The following is a 21,249-nucleotide window of genomic DNA, read 5'->3' on the forward strand; positions in this document are numbered from 1 at the left end:
AGGGGCAGAGAGAGAGGGAGACACAGAATCGGAAACAGGCTCCAGGCTCTGAGCCATCAGCCCAGAGCCTGACGCGGGGCTCGAACTCACGGACCGCGAGATCGTGACCTGGCTGAAGTCGGACGCTTAACCGACTGCGCCACCCAGGCGCCCCAATAATGCTTATTTTAAAGTATGATGGCAAACATTAAAATAAATTAGATTGTGTGCTTTAGTTCTGTGTTTCAGGTGGTGATTAGAGAAAGCACAGAATAAGTTTTGCATGACACATCTATTAGCTGGCAGACACATGCTCCATGCTAGGGGCTCTCTGCAGAGTATGGGAAAAAAGAATTCTCTAGAAAAGTTTGTCAAGCCTGAGATGCTGCTTATTTTTATTTAGATCTAACTAACTCTTCTTCCCTTCCACAGAAGAGCACTGATTGCTTGTGCTTTCATCTTCCCTAGCAAAAGATGGTAAAATATCAACGGAAGAAAACTATCAAGATTTATTTTTGCCTTTACCACAAACAAGTATGTAATGCAAACTGCCATGATGGAACTGTACAGATATGGCTATGCTATCAAAATGTCAGGGATGCTTTCTTTCCGGAAGGTGGGGGAAAACAACTAGATTTGGAAATCTGGTATACAAATGTATATGAATATACAAATGCCATTTATAGATCCAGATACGCCCATCCACCCATAAGTATATATAGTTGGCACCAAGTCACTAAGCATAAAGATGTTGTGGGTGTTTACAACTTTTTTAAAAAAGGCATTATTTGCATTAAAAATGTTTTCTAATTTCCACAATAGTCTATTTGAGGAGTTGGGAAATTTGGGTGAAAAGATAAGAGTGGGGGAAGAAAAGTACTAGAAACCAATTGGATGCATATCCAATGCATCCAATGCATATAAATACCACAGTCTTTTGTGTTTTCAGCCTTTTACACACACAGAAGACGACGTACCTTGTGTTTCCGGTTCTGACTTTGCCCAGCAACTGGTATGAGTTTGGTCAAGTCACTTTCCTTCCTTAAGCCTTTGTTTCTTCATCACCAAAATAAAACGAGAGAGAGAGAGAGAGAGAGAGAGAGAGAGAGAGAGAGAGAAAGAGAGAGAGAGAGAGATGTTGGCATTAGTACATCACGTAGCTCCCCTAAGCAGTACAGAATGTCCCCTCCAGCCTAGCATTCTATGATTGTGACTATGAATACATTAATCGTGTTATTTTGCACAGATTAATTATATGGGTTACTGCTAATTTTTTTCTTTTGTCGTTTTGTTTGTTTGAAGGATGCTGGTAGGTGGTTTTGCTAAATGGGGCTTTCTTTACCTGCTTGAAATTTCTTGTGTGGTATCTACCAACATGACTGACATTTCCAGTTATCTGTCAGTTGCATCTGCAAGCCTCCGATACTGGTTGAAGTTTGACTTAGGCCAAAACCCTTCTCAAGTGGTTTACTGTGGATGGTACTGTTCATAAAAGGGGTGGTTGGTGACTTGTCTCAGGGAGACCATACTGAAGAATACAGTCACTTCAGAGCTTTGGCCAGAGAGACAGGGGACTGGATGAGGAAATGGCAGTGTGCAGTATGGTTTTCAAGAGAGAAAAAGTACTTGCCATAAGTGATCAGTGGTTTGTGAAAATAAAATTATGCTGAAGTCCTGTAAATCTTGTGAATACTAAAGACTTCATCATCATCCACAGAACAACTCTTGAGAAAGGAAACACACTGCCTGAAAATTTCCTGCTGCCTTGAATAAGGGCTTGGAGGGTAAGAAGGAAAAATGGACATCAACCAAAAGGAATAACACAAAGAATGCTCATGTGTCAGTCACTGCTGAAATAGACAGTTAAAACTTTCATGACAGAAGGAAAACCCTCGCAGAGGTGCCCCATACAGCGGTCGAGAATCCCAGGCTAAGGCTCAGCCACAGTTCTAAAACCTTAGAATGAAATCAACAATCCCTCTAATTGTTTATCACAATGCTTTCTTTAGACATTTTACTTGAGGAGTTGGGGTGGAGCGAAGAATAAGAAAATCCTTTCTGAGCTTGCCTTACATCTAGTTTGAAAGTAGAATTTCTTTACTGGAACTGCTGATCTGTAAGGCCACCAGTTTATGTGGGTTTCAAAGGGCTCTTAGAGTTCAAGTATGGATGTGTTCTGTTTGTGTGCCAGTACTGTGCACATACACACACACACCCGCCCCGTTTATATCTCCAGGCCAGTGTTTCTCAATCTCTGAACTACTGATATTTGGGGTCAGTTAAGTCTTTTTTTTTTAATGTTTATTTTTGAGAGACATAGAGAGAGGGGGGAGGAGGAGGAGCAGAAAGAGAGGGAGACAGAAGCTCTGTGCTGACAACACGCAGCCCAACGGAGGGCTGGAAATCAGGAACTTCGAGATCATGACATGAGCCGAAGTCGGAAGCTTAACCAATTGAGGCACCCGGGTGCCCCTGGTCAGTTAATTGTTTATTCTGGGGCTGTCCTGTGTATTGTAGGATGTTTGTGAGCATGCCTCGGTTCACCTACCAGCAGCCAGTGCTATCTCCCCCTTCTCTTTACCTGCACTCCCATCTCCCCTGACATCCAAAAATATTTCTGAACATTGCCAAATGTCTCCTGGGGGACAAAAATCTCCCTTGGTTGAAAACTTCGGGCTGAGATAAGGATCTTTAGAGAGAGCAAAGGAAGACAGAGAGTGAGTAACATGAGGCTTTTCTCTAGGATTCAGATACTTATTCTCAGGGTTACTCTATTTATGGAAATTATTCGAAGATGTTTATAAGTGTTTTTAGGAAGCTGCTGTCATTCCAAACAAGCCAAATATTGCAAATATTATTTTAAACTGTAACTCATAACCACTTTCTACAGCATGTCTTCATGGATTCAAGCATTTGCCTTGAAGAATGCTGTTGATTCATTTGTTGTTTTCACAACTTGTGTCACCGCTGGCCTTCCCCTTGTAATAGCATCAAGTAGTGTTCTGGTTTTTCCCCCAAACTTTGCAAACCACTTTTATACATTGCTGAAGATACATTTTAGCAGACTAACTTTTTTTTTTTTAACTGCCCTTCTCAAAGAACCCACTTCGTCTACTTGCTAGGAGAGAAATTATTTTTAATCTGAATGTAATTGAGGCATAGTTACCTAGATCCACTTTGACATTTTGCCACACAGTCTTAAAATATTTTGCAAGTAGCAAAATTATACTTTGATACAACACTGACCTTACCAAGTAACCTTATGACCGAACCTAATATCTTAAGTAAATGTGACCAGAATTAATATACCTTAATCTGAAGCTTAAGGAATACGCCCTTATTCAGTGTTTATATCTTATCTTGACTTGTATTTTACTTCCAAAGGAGAGGAAAACAGTACAAAGGATGAGGGGTTTTGTGTGTGTGTTTGTTTCCTGGTGGTAGCACTCCAGGACTTTCCTTCCAGAATTTATTTCAACATCATTTATTGAACACTGACTGTGAGCAAGGATTTATGCCAGTTTTTAGCAGATTTTGTTTTTGCAGTAAAATCAGATGTATTTCTTTTAAAATTGTGCTGTGATGAATCTTTTCTCTATTATTTTGATATTAGTGAAGATTAACTACCACAAAAGTAATGTTTTCTCCATCTATAAATGCAGGACTAAAAAAGACTAGAAGAGAGGGAATCTACAAAAGGGAGACTGGGTTTTTAAAAAGCCAGACATATAATATTTTAAGATTAAAATAGGTGGTGAGAATTCTGTTTCTTATCACTTCGCTATTTGGCATTAAGTGGACAAAAAAGCAGACACTCTCAGGCTAACTTTTTATTTTCTTCTGGATAGATGGCAGGCCCAGAATATCACAGGTTAAACTCTTGAAATGCCTATAATTTCAGATGAGTGAGTTCTGGTAAAAATATACACTTTCTGGCCTATAAATTGTCCATCATGTTTTTCCATATTTGCTACTGTTTTATTATAATATATTAAATACCAGTAAATAGGAACAGTGTGAATATTACTATTGCATTTAAGGATTTTAACTTTAATTCTTACTTGCTTTTAGATTCTGCATCTTTTATGTTAGGTGCCTGGTCTCCAATTTTGTGTTGATTTACTTGGCTGTGTGGGAGTTATGTAAAATTATCCAACTGATATAAGCCAGGTGTTCACAGCTCTTTATGCATCAGGGACTACACTGGAAGCTTTCCAAGAGTAGGTGTCTGTGACCTATATAGCAAGTATGACAAAGATGGCACATGGGCCTATTTGCAGTGTCCCTTAGGCAAGCCGTCCCCTCAAGCTCACTGACCTCCTCCAAGGTCTCCTGCCTCCCGAATCCCAGACCCACTCCCCAATCACTTGGGAGAAATGTCTTTGGCAACAGTCAGCTCTACGGTGCCTTCCTGACCAACATGGAGAGTTTGCAGCAGCACAGCTGCCCCCGCCCTCTCCCATGGCTGAGTGTCATCTTCACACCTCTACATCCTACACCCCTAGCTGGTCTGAATGGTACAAAGCAACTAGAGCCTCAGAAAGTTACTTTTCAGAGGCTCTAACCCCAGCTGCAGATAGCACAGAAAACAATACATTCGCTATCTTTAACAAAAATGATTATCTTAACATTTATTCATTTTTGAGAGACAGAGACTGAGTGGGGGAGGGGAAGAGAGAGAGAGGGAGACACAGAATCTGAAGCAGGCTCCAGGCTCTGAGCTGTCAGCACGGAACCCAATGCAGGGCTCGAACCCACAAGCTGGGAGATCATGACCTGAGCAGAAGTCAGAAGGTTAACTGAGCTGCTCAGGCACCCCAGAAGCTGTTCTTTTAAAAACACTTTCTCTTGTTCTTCTGCTCTTTCTTTTCTTTTTATGTTGTTTCGAATTCTTGTTTCTTGGTTATTCTTTTCACAGAGGGAGAAGAGAGAGGTTAAAAAGCAACCAGAAGATACTGGAGAAGGGAAAGAGACTTGCTAGTGGAGGGCTCACGGGGAGGGTTATCAGCACTCATTTTAGAGCAAGACTGGGCCGCTGGAATGGAAATTACTTGCTTACTGTAGGATTGTATGGCAGCAGTCATGGACCCAAGTGGTAGGGACCATAGCAACGTGTCCCTAGCTCTGCAACGCAGCCAGCATTCCTGCCCTCCCGCCACAAACACACAAATAAAACCCTGGGCAATTCAAGGGTGCAAGCAGGACTTAGGTAGTGTATTAGTCAAGGTTCTCCAGGGAAACAGAATCCATAGGAGAGACAGAAGGAAGGACAGAAGGTAGGGGACAGAGGGAGGAAGGGAGGAGAAAAAAAACCAAAGATACAGAGAGAAAGGGAGACAGACAAGAGAGAAAAGAGATGTACTTATTTTAAGGAATTTGCTCACATAATTGTGAGGCAATTTGTAGGGCAGACTGGCAGGCTAGAAATTTGGGCACAAGTTGATGTTGCAGTCTTGAGTCTGAATTCTGCAGGGCAGAGGGCTGGAAACTCGGGCAGTGTCTCTATATTGTAGTCTGGAGAAGTATTCCTTCTTGGGAAATCTGTCTTTGCTCTTAAAGTCTTCAAATGATTCCATGAGGCCACCCACATTATGGAGGATAACTGCTTTACCCAAACTCTGATTTAAAAGTTAATCACATTAGGGGCGCCTGGGTGGCGCAGTCGGTTAGGCGGCCGACTTCAGCCAGGTCACGATCTCGCGGTCCGTGAGTTCGAGCCCCGCATCAGGCTCTGGGCGGATGGCTCAGAGCCTGGAGCCTGTTTCCGATTCTGCGTCTCCCTCTCTCTCTGCCCCTCCCCCGTTCATGCTCTGTCTCTCTCTGTCCCAAAAATAAATAAATAAACGTTAAAAAAAAAATTTAAAAGTTAATCACATTAAAAGCAAAACAAAACAAACAAAAACAAAAAAAACAAAAAACAAAAAACAAAACCTGTACATAAACATCTAGATTAGTGTTTGACCAAAAGACTGGGCACCACAGCCTAGGCAAACTGACACATAAAGTTAACCACCACAAGCAGTGTGGAATCCAGAGAGTGCCCCCAAATCATCAAAAATCCACCCCTCCCCAGCTTCCTTGGTGAAGGCCTCCACTGACCCATCTTCCAGTCATGCCCCATGAACAAACACTGTGGCTAAGGGAATGCAGTTCCCTGGCTAGGGCTGAGAATGGGGGGAGAGGTTGCTGTGTTACAGAAGGGATGTTGAGAGGGCATCAGGAGCTGTTCAATTAGAGGGATCCCACCCGCCAGAAGTAAGGGACAGGGGAGTGTCATTTTGGGAAGGAAAAGAAAACATTTTGTGCATATCTAGACCTTGAGTACTTAAAAGGTGGGAAACAGAAGGGAGAGAGGAGAGACCCTTTGGGAGAAAAGAAGGGCTCTTGCTGGAATGTCCTATATGCTCCTGCAGCTGGAGGTGGGCAGTTTTTCCAGTGGTCACATCGGATATCAAATGCAACTGATGGGCATGTATCACATTAGCTTGAGTTAAACTACCTTTGAATCTCATGAAATTTTTCTTTGAGGAAAATTTACTTTTTCTCATTGATTTGAAGTCAGTAATTTCTGTTCCTCTGAACACAGAATTGCTTTTAATTATAAATGCATGACATTTAAAATTATTTAAATACAAATATTTTTACACCAACGGGTGTGGAATGTGGGGTGTGGGATGTGGGGATGGAAGCAATGAATTCTTTCCTGTGCAGAAACCCTGCTAGAAAAATATTTTCCCTTAGTCATCGTTACAAAAATCATCCCTCTCAGGGATGCTTGTTATTTAAAATTAAATGGAATTGGCATTTGGAGATTTTTTTGAATAATTTAGCTGGATTTATTTCAATGATTACATAATGGCTACGAATGGGTCAAGGCCCCAGTCATATCAGGGAATGAAGAAATGTATTTGTTTATATGGCCATTGTTCATCTGCCTCACCTACTCTCATCTCCTGCTTCCATCCCCAAGGCTGCTACCCCCACTTGTCTCACACACTCCATAAGGATAGAGACTACCTTTGATTTATCTTACTCCCTGGTGTGGTCTCTGACATATAGCACAGTGCACCCGTGTGTGTTGAGCTGAACTGAACATTGATATCTGGGGATCCTGGCCATTTAGGAAGATAGAGAATGCTATGATAGTTCTGTAACTTCTCAGCAAACAAAGTTCCTTTAGAACAAAGTCAACAATGTTATAACAACAGCCTTACAGATTTCTAAATGCACAGCTGTCATTACTGGCAGCTGCTTACGCCAAAAATCTTACGTGTGCTAATGTCTGCCAAATATTGGAAACCAACTCTAGGCAAAATCTGAAGTATGTTTCCTATATTCCCACTATTCACCTTAAAAAAAAAATCTATTTATTTCGAAAGAGAGAGAGAAAGCAGGGGAGGGGCAGAGAGAAAAGGAGAGAGGGGATCCCAAGGAGGGATGCGGGACTCGAACTCACAAGCCATGAGATCATGACCTGAGCCAAAATCAAGAGTTGGACACTTAACCGACTGAGCCGCCCAGCTCCCCCCACCCACTATTCACCTCTTTTAAATTTCCCTTTTTTAATATTTCTCTTTTTCATGTTCAGATCTCCCCTACCCTTTCCATTCCTTCCTTTTATCAAAATAGGAAAGAACCTCATTTTAATCATTTTTACTTGTAAGTTAGTCAACTGATTATAATTTGGAATTAATGAATTTCATTTGACTTTTCTTGATTATAAAATGAAAAAATGTGTTACACTCTAAAAGGAAAGCCAGGTATGAATAAGCAGATGGGGATGGTCCTTCTGCTCATCTGTGGGTGCCTCCTTTCTTCCATTTCTGCTTTCCTTCTTGGGGAGTACGTGGGAAAGAGGCATAGACAGGGCCACCCTAAAGAGCACCCCTTACAGTACAATGACTTTAAGCCATTGAGGGTGACTAGAAGGCGTCCAATAAAAAAGATGGTCATGCACTTTTTCATATACCAAACATCTATTTCCAGGACCTGAATAGAGCTATGGATCTTGGAGATCCATTTCTCTATGGATCATAAGTCCACTTTGCCCTACCCCAACCACTTTAGGCAAATAATCTCCTTTCTTTCTTTTGAACACAGGCCAGTCCCCTCCCCCAACTTTAACTCAATTCTTGTCATCCACGGGCTTTAACAAAAACTACCACATGCCGGAAGGGCCTGGGTGGCTCAGTTGGTTAAGCATCTGATTTCATGGCTTGTGAGTTTGAGCCCTGCCTCAGGCTCTGTGCTGACAGCTCCAAGCCTGGAACCTACTGGAGATTCTGTGTGTCTCTCTCTCCCTCTCTCTCTCTCTCTCTCTCTCTCTCTCTCTCTGCCCCTCCCTGGCTCATGCTCTCTCTCTCCCTCTCTCTCTCAAAAATGAATAAACATTAAAAAAAATTTTTTTTTTAAATTACCATGTGCCAACTCTGTGCATTGCTAGGAGTCTGCAAATATTGCTAATCTGAAAACAGTCCTGGAAGACTGTATTAACCACCACAAGCAGTGCGGAATCCAGAGAGTGCCCCTAAATCATCAGAAATCTAAAATCGCCCCTCTCCAGCTTCCTTGGTGAAGGCTTTAATTGACCCATCTTCTTCTAGTCCATGCCCCAGTGAACAAACTGTGGCTAAGGGAATGCAATTCCCTGGCTGGGGCCGAGAATGGGGGCAGAGGTTGTTGTGTTACAGAAGAGATGTGGAGAAGGCATCGACACCCCAGCAAGACAGGCTAACATTGTTTCCATTTCACCTGTGTGATTCAGGGAGGCTAGGGACATCCTCAAGCTCATAACATTAAGTGACCAAGTCAGGAAGCTTGGGTGTCTTCAGCAATAAAGCCCGTGTCTACTCCCAGATGGATTTTTAATGTTGTCTGGCAGTCTGGCATTTATTTGTTTAAAAATTGACAATTTAATTGTGCTGCTTCCCTAACCTGAAATCTTGGATTCTATCCTCATGCCCCCTATATTATTTCTGCCTCCACCTAAATGTCTCTTGGGAACTTCACATTCCACGTGATCAAAACTGAATGCAACACTGTTCCTATGTTCCTAGCCTTTAATTCAATCAAGTCAGCTACTTACACTAGAAACCTGGGACTCCTGATTTTCCCCTTTCTGTCATTCTCTTTTTAAAAAATTGGCAACTAAGTCCTATAGATTCTTTCTCCCACATATACATACAAATACACATGTGGTGCTATAAAACCCTCCTTGACTTCTCTGGAAAACTCGGTCCCTCTGCACCTTCCACCACTGTTGATACATGCCGTGATTATAAGAACATACACCACTGTTCTTGGAGTGTCTGTTGATAGAGTGCATCTTGCCCCCACCGGAGACAGAACTCTATATAGGGGCAAAGGTCTCATATTGTCTGTGCTTGGAACTCAAGGCATCTTGCATTGTTTCTAGTGCATGGTAGATCCTCCATCAATACCGCTGGGCTGGTTTTAATTGGAGTGCATCAGAGGAAGAACGGTCTCATAGTGCTTATATCTGAGAGTTAGATACCTCCTTATGATTAAGCTGAGGCCTGAGCAAAATAGGTGATTTTCAAAGTTTGTCTTTTATGTGTGTGACCTCTTCTGTTTTAGTCCCTTTTTCATATCAGTAACAGCCCCTCTCCTTTTAGATCCCCAGTGACCATCTACATTTCCTCTGTCCCTTTCCCCAAATCAGGAAGGATCTAGAAACATCACTTGTATCACAACTGAAACTCTCAGCTCTACTGCACACTAGCTGGGATTGTGGGCAAGTTCTTAACCTGTCTGAAATTGTTTCTTCATTTATAATACAGATATGAAAATACCTGCCTCCTAGAGTTGCCATGGAGATTCAGTTTAAAAAAACAAACAAACAACTCTACGTAAAGCATTAACACTATCCTAAGCACATAATAATGGCCCGATTAAGGGGCACCTGGGTGGCTCTGCCGGTTGTGCATCCAACTTCAGCTCAGGTCATGATCTCACAGTTCTTGGGGTCGAGCCCCATGTCAGGCTCTGTGCTGACAGCTCAGAGCCCAGAGCCTGCTTGGGATTCTGTCTCCCTCTTTTTCTGCCCCTCCCCCACTCACACTCTGTCTCTCTCTCTCTCTCTCTCTCAAAAATAAATAAACATTACAAAAATGGCCCAATTAATGTTAAAAGAAGACTGCCTTATTAATACCAATATGCTAATTCTTTCCAATGTATTTACCTTAAAAATTGCTATTTAACTATGGAATGCATGATCTCTTATTAAAGAAACCTATTTGTTCAACTAGTATCTACTGAAGCTTCCCTGGTGTCTTGCTTCACACCTGAGAACACAGGAAAAAGACTGGATCCTAGCACTGGGGAGTGGAATTTCCCACCTTTGTGACATAGTGAGGTGTGCTGAGGGCAAGTTTCCCAAAGAAGGGTTCCAAGAGGGCTGAAATCAGTCAGAGGAGGGCAGTCCTGTTAGAGGAAACATGAACAAAGGGGACAGAAGTCAGACAGGGTTTGACAGGAGAGGACGAATGACAAGTCATTTGGTTCAGCTGTAGCTTGGGTGCATGTAGGCTGGGGCAGGGGAGTCAGAAAGATGAGGCTAGAAAAGGTAAGCGGGTGGCCAAATCCTCAGGAGCAATAGCAAGTAGGTGGGAAAGATGTGGGCTGGGGTTCTTCTAGCCTGGGGGAAATCACGGCTATGTTTGCATACTGGAATACCTGGGAGCTTTTAAAAATACCAAAGCCTAGGCCCCTAGACAATTACATATAAACCACTATGGGTGGAACTGAAGCTTCGTTTTTTTTTTAAAGTTCCCCAAATGATTCTAATATGTAGCTGAATTTGAGAGCTGCTATATAATCTAGTCCTCAAAATCATATCAATCCAAATTCAGCTATGAAGGTAACGATGTGATAATCATTGACCTTCAGAATGGGGGAAGTGGGAGCTGTGTTTTTCAAATTAATTAATTTCTTATTGTGGAAAAATATACATAGCATGAAATGGATCATTTTCACCATTTTCAAGTATGTAGTTCAGTGGCATTAAGTACACTCACATTGTTGTCCAACCATCACTTTTCATTATTTTTCATTATTCCAAAATGAAACTCTGTGCCCACTAAACACTAATTCCCCATTCCTCCCTCCCTCAGCCATTCTACTTTCTGTCTCTAAATTTGACTACTCTAGGTACCTCATGTAAGTGGCACCATATAGTACATGTCCTTCTGTGACTAGCTTATTTCATTTAGCATAATATCCTCAAGATGTACCCATGTGGTAGCTTGTGTCATAATTTCCTTTCTTTTTAAGGTTGAATAATATTCCACTGCATGTACATACCACATCTGATCCATTCATCCACCAGCAGAAACTTACACCCATATAAGGTTGTATAAATGGGTGTACTAATATTGATTTGAGTCCCTGTTTTCAATTCCAGAAGTGGAATTCCTAGGTTATATGGTAATTCTATTTTAATTTTTTTGAGGAACTTTAATACTGTTTTCTACAGCAGCTGCACTATTTTCCATTCCTGCCAGCAGTGCACAAGTTTTTTGTTTTGTTTTGTTTTGTTTTAATGTCTATTTAATTTTGAGACAGAGAGCAAATGCGAGCAGGGGAGGAGCAGAGAGAGGGAAACAGAGAATATGAAGCAGACTCTACACTGTCAGCACAAAGCCCAACATGGGGCTTGAACCCAGGAACTGTGAGATCATGACCTGAGCCGAAGTCAAATGTTTAACTGACTGAGCCACTCAGGCACCCCCCCCAATTATTCCACTTCTTTACTAATACTTGTTATTTTCTGTCTAGTGTGTGTGTGTGTGTGTATGTGTGTTTGTGTTTGTGTGTGTGTGTGTTTATAATAGCTATCCCAATGGGTGTGAAACAGTATCTCATTGTGGTTTTGATTTGCATTCTCTAATGATCAGTGATGATGAACATTTTTTATGTACTTATTAGCCACCTGTATTTCTTCTCTGGAAAAATGTCTAAGTAATTTTTCCATTTTTAAAATTGGGTTGTCCAGGGGCGCCTGGGTGGCGCAGTCGGTTAAGCGTCCGACTTCAGCCAGGTCACGATCTCGCGGTCCGTGAGTTCGAGCCCCGCGTCAGGCTCTGGGCTGATGGCCCAGAGCCTGGAGCCCGTTTCCGATTCTGTGTCTCCCTCTCTCTCTGCCCCTCCCCCGTTCATGCTCTGTCTCTCTCTGTCCCAAAAATAAATAAATGTTGAAAAATAAAATAAAATAAAATAAAATTGGGGGGGGGCGCCTGGGTGGTGCAGTCGGTTAAGCGTCCGACTTCAACCAGGTCACGATCTCACGGTCCGTGAGTTCGAGCCCCGCGTCGGGCTCTGGGCTGATGGCTCAGAGCCTGGAGCCTGTTTCCGATTCTGTGTCTCCCTCTCTCTCTGCCCCTCGCCCATTCATGCTCTGTTTCTCTCTGTCCCAAAAATAAATAAACGTTGAAAAAAAAATAAATAAAATAAAATTGGGTTGTCGGTTTTTTGTATAAGTTCTTGATATATTATGGTTATTAATCCTTCGTCAGATATGTGATTTGCAAATATTTTCTCCCATTTCACTAGTTGTCGTGTGCATTAGTGGTATAGTGGTGAGCATAGCTGACTTCCATTTCATTGTCTTTTCACTCTGTCGATAGTATCCTTTGATGCACAAAAGTATTTAATTTTGATGAAGTTCATTTCATCTATTTTTTTCTTTTGCTGCCTGTACTTTTAATGTCATCACCCCTGTGTTTTGCAAATGTGTGCACAAAGTACCACAGGTTGGGCTCCCCATAGAGAAGACTGAGATGGAGGCTGGTATATACGGTATTTTAGGCAGTGCTCCTGGTATCACCACCTGTGGAAGGGAAGGGAAAGGAGCATGGGCAGCAGGAGAAATTGGGCTGTGATGAAGGCTTAAGGAAAGACTCAACTGATCATCACAATGAATTCTGAAGCTGAGAAGAACCTTCAGAGATGTCCTTCATTTGGGTGAAAGGGACAGCCTTTATATTTGACCCGTCATTGGATAGGGGGTACTACCAGAAGGGGCTATGACCAAGAGTAAAGCAGCTCTTTTCAGGCCAGGCAATGCCAAAGAAGGCTGACAGCTGAAAACTGTTGGCCACGTGCTCTCCCTGCATCTGGTCTTCATTATTGGAAGGAAATCTGGGTGACATATCATATCGTCCACTACATTCCCAAAGAAGTCTCCTCTTGCTTGCTTTAGTCTCCTGGTGCTTGTTCTGGTCCCCTCCTGGTGAAGGGGAGCTGGGTGACATATCACCATCCACTACAGTCCCAAAGAGGTCTCCTCTTGCTTGCTTTGATGCTCCTGGCCCACTGGAACTTTACTATAATTTAGGGAAGTATCTAAGGTCATCAGGAATCCCCAGCCTATTGCTGGCCCACTCTCTCCCTTCTCTTCTTCACTCTTCATTTTTCAATCCCTGGTCTCTCTCTTCCCCACCTACAACACAGTAACATTACTGTTGCCCTCCTGTTGGTCATGGCCCAGCATTCTTCCACCTCAAGCCTTTTATTGCTCAAGACATGATGAGCAGGAACGGGAGCAGAATGTGGTTGCTTAAATCCTGGAGTATGGGTGGACGGCATGAGAGAACAGCAGAGAAATGTTGGGATAAAGTACTTATGCACAGAGTATCCCATACCAGGAGCTGAGGTACTGAGGGAGGGGATATTGAATCAAATAAGCAAGTACATGATGAGAACATTAAGAAGAAAAACGATGACAGTTAAATAGTACTTGACGTTAGGGACATAATAAACATTCACCTTAGTTTTAGATGTTGAAAAAATGGCAAAATGAGAAAAAAAATGCAAAGTTAATATTTATGTCTAATCGCTATCCAGCACAATAATTCAGTATATAATAAAATGTGTTCAAACTTAAATGTGTTAATACTTTATTTCTAGTTGTATTTGACTAGAACTGTAAACTCTTACATACAAATATGGGGCTTCATAAATTGTGGTTCACATAGCATGGAGATCTGCTCACAAACCCAAAACACCAGAGGGAATGTTCACTACAGTGCATCCTCTTTTAGATTGAAGAAAAGGGTACTTTTGGATCCTTCCCATGGCTCCTTGGCTCTCACAGATACAGAACCTATTGTACTGAGTTCCTAATCCTAAACTCTAAGATTTGCTTCTCATACAAATTTCCCCTTGGTCATCTTATCTGTGTAGTGTAACTATGTTTTGTGACTTTTCCCTAAAAATAAGTTTTAGAATATTTGAATAATTGGATTTATGAACATTTCAATTCCTAGCCCTTAGGTAACCTACTCCTCTTTGGTTTTAATGAAAGTCCACTACCCAAGGCCTTTATGTCATCTAAAGTCAGGCTTCATTTGGAAGTTCAGTAATCTTTTTTTCTAAGAAGTATTCTTGAAAAAGTATTATATATTTGGAAATGGTTTAGGGCAATCTAGATGGAGAAAAAAAATGTAGATTTTATATTCTTCTCTTCCTTTCCTAGTTGTATGGCTCCAAGATACCAGAATTTCCCCCCACTCTCATCCCACCCCCACTCTCGCCCCAAACTAAATTATCCCTATAAGAGAGGTAAGTAATATATATACTGATTGAAAACATTTCACCTGCACAGAATTTCCATTTGACCTGTTTCATTTTTGAGTGTCATTTCCAATACTTTCTCTGACCCTATTTCTACTGCAGTCTATATCTTCAGACTAAGAAAAAATAACATTTCTCTGAGGAAATTTACTCTGAATAGACCTCCAAATGCAAATTCTCTGGAAAATAACGAGATTATACACTCTTTAAAAACAAGTTTTGATATTTCCTTCATACTAGAGCCTCATTTCTCTTAGGACAGCCATGGGGGAATTGAAGGATTTCTTCACTTGCATTAGTTTTCTGAATCCTCATCACCATGATTATCGCTATTAAGTTTTTAGCCTACATTTTTATGATTCAATCTTGGAAATGGTTTTTAGAGTTTTGTGATCATTTCCTCGTTTCCATTTTTCAGGCTTTTACAATGACATTAGCTATTGTCCTTTTTTTAAACTGCCCAAAAATCAGGATTTAAATTTTAGTATCAAGTAGCTAAACGGAAAATCCCTCTCCTGGGATTCTTAGGAAGGTCACATGAGAAGCCTCCAAGGATACGCTATCTCATCATAGGTTGCAAGCTCAAGATCATAGAACTAGGTCAGAAGCCCAAGATCTGAGCAGGTTCTCCACTCTGCTAACAACTTTATCAGCATAACTCATCAAGGCTTAAGCACTATCATCCTGCCTTTCCGTGGCTTTGCCCCACTGTTGGCTTAGTGTGGCCAAACTACAAATCTCTTTTTAGTCTTCTCTCCTTTTGTCTATCAGTTCTTCACCTTTTCCCAAGTGTTCCAGGCAGTTCCTTTGTCCTTATCATCAGTTTCTAGCAAGTAGTTCTTAGACTCTCCAGGCCAGGATGGAGCACTACAAGTATATCTCTTAGGGATCATTAGCACTTCGTGAGAAACACCCAATCTTCCCCCATTGAGACCCTTCAAAGGTATAGTACTGCTGTGAGATTTTATGTATCTTAATTCCTTCTCCCACCATCATTCCTTTCGTCCCTTCCACCAAGCAGAAGTTATTAGATAGGAATAAATGATGTCATCTTCAACAAAGGAGATAATTCTCAATTACTAACTTCTTTTTTTTTTTTTTAAGTTTATTTATTACTTTGAGAGAGAGAGAGAGAGAGGGCAAGAGAGAAAGTGAGCATGAATGGGGAGGAGCTGAGAGAGAAGGAGAGAGAGAATCCCAAGCAGGCTCTGTACTGTCAGGCAGAGTCCAATGTGGGTCTCAATCCCATGAAGCAGGAGATCATGACCTGAGCTGAAATCAAGAGTCAGAAGCCTAACCGACTAAGCCACCCAACCCCCCCCTTCCCAATTATTAACTTCTAACTTAATCTATGACTGGGTTATAGTGTTATCTGAAAATAGAAGATTCTTTATTCTTTTGAAGTTCTTATTATCCCCACAATGTCTAAAATGTTGGGAGTTGGTAGAATGAAAGTTAGCAAAGAATAATCTCTCTTCTATCAGATGTAGCAAAGCTGATTCTCAATTCAAAGAGCAGGACTGGTTTTGCTATTAAGACTAATAGTAACCCATTTGTTGCTTGGCTCTTAAAGCACAAGAGGTGGACTTAAAAAAATTGTTTTTAATGGTTTGCTTTTCAGATCGTAATTGTCATACACAAATAATGCATGGCTAAGCAGAATCAAACCTGGGGTGTGTGCAGGGTCAGTTCCAGAAACAAAAGACAGGTTTCTACAATCTAAGGGAGAGGTTCAGGAGACAGCCAAGGGCAATACTTACTGTTCCCTAGGCATGGCATAGAACTAAGAGCATAGTACTAAAAGCTGACAGTGAGAGATGAATAATGGCCATTGGGAAAAAGGGCAAGCTATTAGGCAATAGGCAGTTGGAAAACAGAGATTAAAAGTTAGAAAATAGAACCAAAGCCATTCAATTAATTCTGTCATTCTGTATCTTCCCTGGTTGGGACTGCTTTTGCCTGGGTGGCCAGTCCTGCATTGGCTCTTGGGCCTCAGCTTCTTAAAGGTACTACCTGGCACCTGGCATCACTATCATCATCAAATCAGTGCTTATTTTCCCAGGATGCAGAGCAAGTGTTGATTTGCCAGATCCCCTGAGAACTAAACTCTTAGTCGGATATGATAGCATCTTTTCTTCTCAGAAGGTTTTTGAGAAGGTTTTCCGAAGTTGACACCTTTACTGACTTCCTGCAGCTTATTTTATAAACATCTGTGGCATATGTGCTATTAAAATTTGTGCACAAAGGTACTGTATCCTTACAAGCATCAGAAGAGTATGGAAAGAAGCTATTGTAGTTACTTACCACAACCAGTTGTTTGCTCTCAGGTGGTGGGAGATAAAAAAGAATGCTTGGAAGACAGGAAAAGAGAGACACAGAAAATTTCCTTTTGCAATACTCAGCCTTTTCCAGAGAAAATATGTAACCTGTAGTGGGCATTGTTTCCACATCTTATTACAATATTGAAAAGGACAAGAAGTCCCAAAAGAACTTGTAGATCTCATTAGTGTTAGCAATTCAGCCGTGCCCATCAATGGAATTTAAAGAGAGCTATACTGGGAACTTCATGAACCCGATAAAGGTCATCTACAAAAAACTCCGATACATACATGATGGTGAAAGACTGGATACTTTCGCCCTCGGATTAGGACAAAGAAAAGGATATCCACTCTTGCTACTTCTGTTCAACACTGTGCTGGAGAACCTAGACAAGGCAATTAGGCAGGGGAAAAAAAAAAAAACAGAAGTCATAATATTGGAAAGAAAAAAGTAAAACTACCTCTATTTGTAGATGACATGATCATGTATATAGAAAATCCTAAGGACTCTATTAAAAACAATATTAGAACTAATAAACAATATTAAAAGTTGCAGGATACAAGATCAATATACAAATCTCAATATATTTCAGCATACTAGCAATTAACAATGTGAAACTAAGAAAACAATTTCACTTAAAGTAGCATCTAAAAGAATAAAATAGGAATAAGTTTAACAAAATAAGTGTAACATTTGTACACTGAAAACTCTAAAACAATACTGAAAGAAATAAAGGCCTAACTAAATGGGAAGACACTCAGGTTCATACATTGGAAGACTTAATATTGTTAAAATGGTGATACTCTGCAAATTGGTCTGCATATTCAATATAATACATATTAGAATTCTGGCTGGCTCTTTTTGCAGAAATTGCCTGACACTTCCCTATTTCAAAATTTACTACAAAGCTTCAGCAAACGAGACAATGTAGTAGTGGCATACAGGTAAACATATAGATCAATGAAGTAGAATTGAAAGTCCAGAAATAAACCCTCATATATATGACCATTGATTTTCTACAAGGAAGCCAGCCAGACAATTCAAGGGGACAACTAGGTATCTACATGCAAAAGAATGAAGTTGGATGTTGACCTTTCACCGTTTAGAATGATACCTCAAAATGAATCAAAAGAATTACAAAAGTCTTAGAAGAAAACATAGGAATAAATTTTTGTGACCTTGACTTAGGTTTCTCAGATATGACACCAAAAGCACAAGCAACAACAAGAGAAGATAAATTGGACATCATCAAAATTAAAAACTTTTGTGCTGCACTTTAAGAAAATAAAAAGACAACCCATAGAATGGCACAAAATACTTGAAAATCAAACATCTGATAAGGGACTTGTACCAGAATATATAAAGAATTCTTAAAATTCAACAATAAAAAGGGAAATAACCCAATTAAAAATAGGCAACAGATTGGAATAGATATTCCTTCAAAGTAGATATACAAATGAGCAACAATCACATGGAAGAAATGCTCAACGTCATTAGTCATTAGGGAAATGCAAATCAAAACCATAATGAGATACTGCTTCACACCTACTAGGATGGCCATCATAAACAAATTGGACGATAACAAGTGTTGGCAAGTATAAGGAGAAATTTGAACCTTTATCCTTTGTTGGTGGGAATGTAAGATGACACAGTCAATTTGAAAGACAGTTTCTGTTCCTCAAAAAGTTAAATACAGAGCTACCATTGACCTAGCAATTCTAGTTCTAGGTATACGTCCAAGAGAACTGAAAACATATGTCCACACAAAAACTTGTACACTAAGATTCGTAACAGCATTATTCATAGCAGGTAAAAAGTGGCAACAACTCAAATGTCCATCAGCTGATGAATAAGTAAACAAAATGCAGTATTCATACGATGAAATATTATTTGGCCATAAAAAGGAATAAACATGGATGAAACTTGAAACATCATTCTGAATGAAAGAAGGCAGAAACTAAAGGCCACATATTGTATGATTTCTTTTTTATAAAATGTCCAGAATCCACAGAGACACACAGAAAGTAGATTGGTAGTTGCCAGGGTTTGGGGGAGGGGATTGGGGAGTAATTGCTAATGGATTCAGGGTTTCTTTTTGGGGTGATGAAAATGTTGTGGAATCTGTGCTGATCATGGGGCAACTTTGTGAATACACCAAAAACACTGAATTGCACACTTGAAAGGGTAGATTTTTTGGCATGTGAATTACATCTCATTAAACCTGTTGTGAAAGAAAAAAAGAAAGAAAAAAAGAAAGAAAGAAAAAGAAGGAGGGAGGAAAGGAAGGAAGGAAGGAAGAAAAAGTGAGCCGTACATAAAGTAATCTGTGATGGTCTATTTAGGTCACCATCAGCCCTAACAACTTCAATGCTGTCAAGTATTTGCATTTGTTAGCTTGTGTTTAGTTGTGCCTGCCTTCCTTCCTTCTTTTTTTCCTTTTCTTTTCTTTTTACATTTTGAGGCTTCAATCCAAGTCATCCAGCCAAATGTATTCTCAGACATGTGTTTGTAACATATCTGAGTCCATGGCCAAGTAATCCAGACTTAGGGAGAAAAGTATGACCAAATTCATTCATTCATTCATTTATTTTTTAAAGAGTGAGAGAGCATGAGTGGGGGAGGGGCAGAGAGAGAAGGAGAGAGAGAATCCCAAGAAAGCTCCATGCTCAGTGTGGAGCCCAATATGGAACTCAATCTGATGACCCTGGGATCATGACCTGAGCCCAAATCAAGGGTCAGATACTCAACTGACTGAGCCACCCAAGAGCCCCTGACCAAATTCATTTTAGTCACAGATTGACAGGGGGGCTCTAGAGACCGAAATGTTTCTTTTCCAAATATGGTGATATAGAATTATTAAATTAATGATAGGTTCCTTTTAGTGCCAGGTTAATATCTGAAAATAACAATCAATTTAAAAGTTAGAATGAATAACAAATGGAATGAAACACACATTCAAATGTACCCTGAGGAATGCCCTTTTATATTATCATATTAAGAGTATATTAAAAAAGAGCTGTACTTGTGGGTGTATAATGATTTTAGGTAGTTATGCAGCACCCTTCTTTTCAAGTGCTCAGAATGCTTTATAGCGTTTACTTCGACAATTGTCACAACACCCTTGTGGGTGGCAAGTGCTGTGCTAACCAGTGCAATACAACTGCAGGTCAGATAGCCAAAGGACACAGAGTTATCGCATGAGGTCTAGAGTACAAGTAGGCATGAAATCCAGGAGGTGGGTGCATCTAATAATGCCTCTTGTACATCTGACCAAAGTGGTATCTCCTTGGACTGATAACCTTTCTAACCAATGATGGCTTTGAATTCCCATTACTCTGGATATTCCAAATGTGTCAGTCATATCCTAAACAGATGGTCACTATCACACAATATGACTGTTTTTTTGTGGGGTTTTTTTTTTTTGTTTTCCTTTCTTTTCTTTTCTTTTTTTTTTACTTTCTTTTTTAAATTTACATCCAAGTTAGTTAGCATATAGTGCAACAATGATTTCAGAAGTAGATTCCTTAATGCCCCTTACCCATTTAGCCCAACTCCCCTCCCAAACCCCTCAAGCAACCCTGTTTGTTCTCTATAATTAAGAGTCTCTTATGTTTTGTCTCCCTCCCTGTTTTTATATTATTTTTGCTTCCCTTCCCTTATGTTCATCGGCTTTGTATCTTAAATTCCTCATATGAGTGATGTTGTATGTTTGTCTTTCTCTAATTTCGCTTAGCATAGTTTCATCCACATAGTTGCAAATGGCAAGATTTCATTCTTTTTGATTGCTGAGTAATACTCCATTGTGTATACATACCACATCTTCTTTATCCATTCATCCATCAATGGACATCTGGGCTCTTTCCATACTTTGGCTATTGTCGATACCACTGCTATAAACATCAGGTGCATGTGCCCCTTCAAAACAGCACACCTGTACCCTTGGTTAAATACCTAGTAGTGCAATTGCTGGGTTGAAGGTAGTTCTTTTTTTTTTTTTTATTTTTTAATATTTACATCCAAATTAGTTAGCATATGGTACAACAATGATTTCAGGATTAGATTCCTTAGTGCCCCTTACCCATTTAGCCCATTCCCCCTCCCACAATCCCTCCAATAACCCTCTGTTTGTTCTCCATATTTAAGAGTCTCTTATGTTTTGTCCCCTCCCTGTTTTTATATATTATTTTTGCTTCCCTTCCCTTATGTTCATCTGTTTTGTATCTTAAAGTCCTCAAATGAGTGAAGTCACAATATGAGTATTTTTGATGTTAATAAGAATCACATGGCTAACACTTCCTTAAAAAAAAACTGGACTAGATATTGAAAAATGGACCTCAGGGTTTTCTGGGTTTTTTTTGG

General features: G+C 40.4%; 1 long non-coding RNA gene across 2 annotated transcripts in view; it reads right to left on the bottom strand.

Moving 5' to 3' along the window:
- The window catches only part of LOC121030834 (uncharacterized), a 58,000-nt gene that overhangs the window by 18,264 nt on the left and 18,487 nt on the right, over nucleotides 1-21,249 (bottom strand). Inside the window, exons 2-3 of one of the 2 annotated variants that reach the window (XR_005790436.1) lie at nucleotides 17,181-17,275; nucleotides 957-1,035 (exon numbers count right to left, since the gene is read on the bottom strand). This is a non-coding gene — a long non-coding RNA (uncharacterized LOC121030834). Of the gene's footprint in view, nucleotides 1-160; nucleotides 1,036-17,180; nucleotides 17,276-21,249 lie in introns of those variants that run through there. The other variant, XR_005790435.1, reaches the window with a different exon arrangement.

This window comes from Herpailurus yagouaroundi, unplaced genomic scaffold (genome assembly GCF_014898765.1).
Source record: "Herpailurus yagouaroundi ecotype Mexico unplaced genomic scaffold, PumYag 140, whole genome shotgun sequence".
Lineage (NCBI taxonomy): Eukaryota > Metazoa > Chordata > Mammalia > Carnivora > Felidae > Herpailurus > Herpailurus yagouaroundi.